This window comes from Perognathus longimembris, chromosome 13 (assembly GCF_023159225.1).
Source record: "Perognathus longimembris pacificus isolate PPM17 chromosome 13, ASM2315922v1, whole genome shotgun sequence".
Lineage (NCBI taxonomy): Eukaryota > Metazoa > Chordata > Mammalia > Rodentia > Heteromyidae > Perognathus > Perognathus longimembris.
Window position 1 is genome coordinate 14,880,562 of NC_063173.1, and position 6,000 is coordinate 14,886,561.

The 6,000-nt window shown below is 38.0% G+C and overlaps 1 protein-coding gene across 1 annotated transcript in view; it reads right to left on the bottom strand.

The window, feature by feature from the left end:
• LOC125361543 (interferon-induced very large GTPase 1-like) overlaps window positions 1–5,684 on the bottom strand; it is a 28,558-nt gene extending 22,874 nt beyond the window's left edge. Inside the window, 1 exon segment of the mRNA XM_048360073.1 lies at window positions 5,607–5,684. The gene's annotated coding sequence lies outside the window, so the exon portion shown is untranslated.
• Between the last annotated feature and the right edge of the window lie 316 nt (window positions 5,685–6,000).

Here is a 6,000-nt window from a genome sequence, read left to right on the forward strand (position 1 = left end):
TTAAATATAAGCTTACTGGCATAAAATGTGTAACGGTATAATTTTGAAAATATACAAAAATGGGAAGGATTGAACTAAATAGAACTAGAGTTTTATACCTTTGGGAATAAATATGATAAAAATTTAAAAAGTTGTAAGTATTTTATATGTATGTTTATAAAGTAGCCCACAGAGATAGCATGTTACCTTAGGTGGGACCGTCCTTTCTTGCAGAGTAGGAATTGGTAGGATATTGATGATTGCCTCATTTATGCCTCTAAAATGCTGATTCATCCTGTTCCTGGTGCTAACTGTTGCTTGCTTTTTTTTAAATTTGAGAAATCATGAAATTTAAAGAAATATGAAGGCCTATTAATTTTACATGAAAGATCAAGATGAAGATAATGTTCCAGATTTCTTTGCCTGTCAGATCCAAGGAAAGTGAGAACTTTGATTGGTCTTGAGAATTGCAATGATAATCTGTGGTTTCTTTTCCCTGAGAACACACAGTGTCACAGGAGGAAAGCTAGACTTAGTTTAATGTCCACTACTTCCCAGTTGTGTGATCTTGGATAAAAAAATCTTCTGATATTATGTATTTTTATTTTGTTTACCAGTGAACATTATGAAAATCAATTCTGGGGCAGAGTGCTTGCCTCATATACATGAAGCCCTGGGTTCGATTCCCCAGCACCACATATGTAGAAAATGGCCAGAAGTGGCACTGTGGCTCAAGTGGCAGAGTGCTAGCCTTGAGCAAAAAGAAGCCAGGGACAGTGCTCAGGCCCTGAGTTTTAAGGCCCAGGACTGCCCCCACCCCCCCCCCCAAAAAATCAATTCTAGATGACAAAACCAAAGACATGTTTTCTTTTCACATTGGCATGTGATAAATCACCACAAATTTTCTAGTTTAAAACAATAGACAATTATTTTGTCATCTTCTCCTTATGCCAGAAATCTAGACCCAAATTCACAGTGCTGTCTACATTAGTCTCACTAGACCGAAATCTGGATATTGTCTGATGCTGTGGTCTTATTAAGAGAGTTTACTGGTATGATGGTTCAATTGTAGTCTCCAAAACAAGTGGTGAAATTTGGGTGCCATTGTTGTGGTATTAGGAGACAGGTCATTTGGGGGTTGGTAGAGCCAAAAGGGATTAATGCTGTTGTAAAGGGTAAGGTTGGCTCTCTACTACTCTTTGCTTTGCTGCCTCTGGCCATATGAGGTCATGGCCTTCTACCCCTGTAGAGGATAAAGCAAGAAGGTGCTCATCAAATCCAGTCCCTTGTTCTTGGGCTATTCAGTGTACAGCTGTGAGGAAATACATGGATGCTGCCTATAAAGTACCCATTCCAAGGTGCTCTGTAACAATAGCACAATTGGTTTAAGACTACTGGAGAAGCATGTTTCCAAAGCTCCTCAATGTGGATACAGAATTCATATCCTGATGACTATGGCCCTATTTTCTTGCGAGTTCTTTTCTAGCAAGCAGTCTCAGCTGCTGTTTTCATGGCTCCCTGAAACAGTGTTTTCTTCTCAGTCCCTCTCCCTCGTTATAGAAATATACTTCTCTTGAAAACATACATGGCAGCATTTCTTTTTACCATCTAAAACAGAGATGTAAGTCACCCGGCATGAAATCTTTTGCCTGGCCTTTTTCCTTATCTAGAAGCAAAACAGAGTTCCCATGCACCCTCAAGGAAGGTGTTTATACAGTCGTGGAGACTGACTGAGAGCATCTTTGGAGGGCACTTTAAGTTCTGTCTCCAGAATTCTCTCTGGGCCCCAAGATTCTAGTGAGATATAAAAATCATCTGATCCAAGAATGTCATCTCAGTATCTATCAGTTTAAATTCCAGAATTTTTTAAAATCAAAATTAGGACCGCGGGGCTGGGAATGTGGCTTAGTGGTAGAGTGTTTGCCTATCATATCATGCATGAAGCCCTGGGTTGGATTCCTCAGTACCACATAAACAGAAACAGCTGGAAGTGGCACTGTGGCTCAAATGCTAGAGTGCTAGCCTTGAGCACAGAGAGGTTCAAGGACAGAGCCCAGGCCAGGAGTTCAATCCCTAGGATTGGCAAAAAAAAAAAAAAAAAAAAAAAAATAGGACCACATATGGATGACGTTTTAGAGTGTAATCTATTAACTATGCCTTATGGGGCCCAGCTAGTGTCTATCTACTGTTATGAAGCTAAGGATAGAAGTTACCTCTCTCCACAAAATCCAGCCTATAGACGTAGGGATTCTGATTAAAAAAATGAGAAAAGGACAATACAAGCTTTTGTCATAGAGAGTACTGAAGTGCAATTGGAAAATGTTAGACTTCTGTGAGACTGGGTTTCAATATCTGAGTATAATATTCAGTGGCTCATGGTTCTTTCTCCTCTCTTACTGCTTCCCTCTCTGTCTTTGAGGCAGATAAGCTGTAGAATTATCAGATCCAGAATGGGCTCTGAAAAGCTATCCTTTGATTAAAATAATTATCTCTACCCATGTTAATAAAGCAAACTGGGAATTCAGTAGAGGCTGTTGAACTTTCTAGTCACCTTTCCACCTAAGAATGATTATTTTCCTCAGGAAAAAGAAATGGGAGTAAGGATAGTGTGTGTGTGTGTGTGTGTGTGTGTTCATGTGTTTCTGTAAGTTAATTGGAGATAACAGTCTCTCGAATTTGTTTGCTAGAGTAACTTTAAACTTTCATCCTCTGATCTCAGTCTCCTGAGTAGCTAGAATCACAGATGTTAGTAACTGTAGGCAGCTCATCTCTGCTTTCTAGTACCCATCACTACAATTGTGCTTTTATCAAACCCTAATCCACACAAATAATATGTATTATAGACTTAGGAAACATATTCTAGAAATTCCAGAACTTATTAAACACATACATACAAATATGCACATATGTACATAGTACATATATACATGCATATATATGTATATATATATGTATATGCTTTTGTGGAATTCAGAATGTCTAAGTGCTTTGGGATGATTGGTAAGAAAGGCATACTACAGGAGCTGGGGATATGGCCTAGTGGCAAGAGTGCTTGCCTCGTATACATGAGGCCCTGGGTTCGATTCCCCAGCACCACATATACAGAAAACGGCCAGAAGTGGCTCTGTGGCTCAAGTGGCAGAGTGCTAGCCTTGAGCAAAAAAGAAGCCAGGGACAGTGCTCAGACCCTGAGTCCAAGCCCCAGGTCTGGCCAAAAAAAGAAACAAAAAACAACAAAGAAAGGCATACTACATACTAGTTTATAGCCCTTAGTGAATGTATATTCCAATAGATTAAGAAGAAAATGAAATTGTAAACACACAAATAAACAAAACCATTAGAAAATTTCATAAATGATTAGAAAAGTATACGCAGGGATTTAAAGATGATAATAGCTTGCATTGGCTTTAGGTTGTATTTGTAGCGAATATATCTTTAAGGAATTGTAACTATTGCTATACATGAGGTGCTTTCTTGCCTTTTCTAGTTTTTATAAGAATGTTAGCTTGTTTCTTATCCCCCATTTCCTTTCCTATATTATTACTTTTTGGGGTTTTGAGCTGTTCTATCCATATGTTGGATTGACTGTTACATAGCTTAGTTAGGAAGTCATTCTAAATTTCAAACCCTAGGTATTTGTTCAAATGCCATTCTAAGAAAAGTTTTGATAGGAGATTCCATCCAATTTTTAATTTGGAGAAATGGTAAAATGACTTCTAAGAATCAATTTCCCACATTCTTTCAGTAGACCTGCTTCCTGTGGGATAGCTACTCTATTTTATCTTACCAACTTGTTCCTCTTTTCTTTTTCTGACAAATACTTCATATTAATAGATATGAATTGCAACAGCAGCTCTCAAATCCATTCTCTGTCCCTTTTAATGCTCATTTCTCACATTACTTCCTGAATACACAATTTAAATAACTTTATTTCCTATTTAATTTCTATAATGGGTTATTCTAATTCATTTCGATACTGGCATCGAAGACTTCTTTTTTTTTTTTTTTTGGCCAGTCCTGGGCCTTGGACTCAGGGCCTGAGCACTGTCCCTGGCTTCTTCCCGCTCAAGGCTAGCACTCTGCCACTTGAGCCACAGCGCCGCTTCTGGCCGTTTTCTGTATATGTGGTGCTGGGGAATCGAACCTAGGGCCTCGTGTATCCGAGGCAGGCACTCTTGCCACTAGGCTATATCCCCAGCCCTCAAGACTTCTTAAAACAATCATTTGAAAATATTTTTAAGTGGTGCGATCCTCTCTGAAGAATATCCTTTGTTCTTACTGTATAATGTTTAGAGTGCTGTTTAATGAATCATGCCCAAGTGTAAAACAATTATTTTTGTAACTACATTTTTACCTTTTCCTAAGCATCTAGTTCATCCTCCACATTTAGATATTATATTACATAAATGCTTTTGAAAATTCTCTGTCTGGGAATCTCTGCTTCTTAGCCAGTCAAAGTACTTTCCTTGTCTCTTGTCTCTATTTCTGTGCCTAAATACTTTCTCTTTCTCTTTCAGTACCACATTCTAGTCACTGAGTCATATAAACAATAATAACCTTTACTTGAGTCCTTTGCTTATGGAAAATAGGTATAATTAAAAAATTCCATTTACCCTTTAGTGTTTTGAGAAGGACATAGTGTAAAGAATTACCATTGATAGTTAAACACGATTTCATAAGATATTTTAAAGTATAAAATACAACCGGATGCCAGTGGCCCATGCCTGTAATCCTATCTACTCAGGAAGCTAAAATGTGAGGATCCCAGTTTGAAGCCTGCCCAGGCAAGAAAGTCCATGAGACCATTATCCTCAATTAACCACCTGAAAGCTAAAAATGGAGCTGTGGCTCAAGTTGTAGAGCTCTAGATTTCGGCCAAAAAGTCCTGGGACAGTACCTAGGCCCCGAGTTTAAGACCCAGGAGTCTCTCTTTTTCTTTATCTCTCTCTTTCTCACTCATACATGCACTCACATATAAACATGCACACACACATCATGTACTTACATACATGCACTTACATACATACACTCCCCAGTATGGAACACAGAACAAAGAAGCAATCTTTTACATAAGTCTTAGGTGAAACCTATGTCTTTATGTTTTAACTTATCTGGCAAACTATATGGAGACCCTTAATATTTCCCATTTTTTGCCTCATGAAGTGTTATTAACTGAGTGGTTCTTCCGTTCTACTCTATTACGAAGTATTCAACAACTGTACCAAACATTAAACTCCCACATATTGATGACTTCCTAGCCTTGTCTTCCCCTCATAAAATTCAAAGAGATTTCCTTCTGTTTCATTTAAGGCACTTGATTTGATGCTTGGATCCAACACTAATAATTTCTGCCACAATCTTTTATATAAAGTTTCTCAATATCTCTGTTTGTTTTTATTTAATAATATAAATTATATAATTATATAATTTTTTAATTTTCTGTTTAGATTATATTCTCCCTTTCTCCAACAGTTATAACTAGTTTTTGGAATTGCTTAATTCATGTTTGTGATTTTTAATATAATCTCTGTGAGTCTCAACTATTCCCTGTGACTGAACCGGTTGGTTTCTGTTTCTATTTTGTTTTGCAGTCGTGGCTGTATTTATCTGCCTACCCCATTTCCCACCTTCTGTTTCACCTACTTGTCTCCTGGAGTCCAAGCACTCATCTTCAGGCTGTCTGCTCCAGAAAGAAGTGCATGGAGAGCGGGCAACTTCTGGCTTCTGTCAGCTGAAGCTCAGATTTGGCTCCTTATGTGGAGAAGGATCTGGATTTTATCCTCAGAGCAGAGCACCTCCCAAAGGACAGCCTTCTAATTCTCCTCCCCTTTGGGGGAGGTTCTGTAATATTCCTGTTTGTATCTTCAGTTCCAAACATAACTCATTAACTATATGGATATTTAAGAAATGTGTAATGATTGAATATAAAATTAGTATACCCATATCTGAGCTTTCTTACTCAAGTTTCTGTTGTGTTATTAAATAACGTTTTCAGCAAAGTATTATGAGCAACAGAGGGCA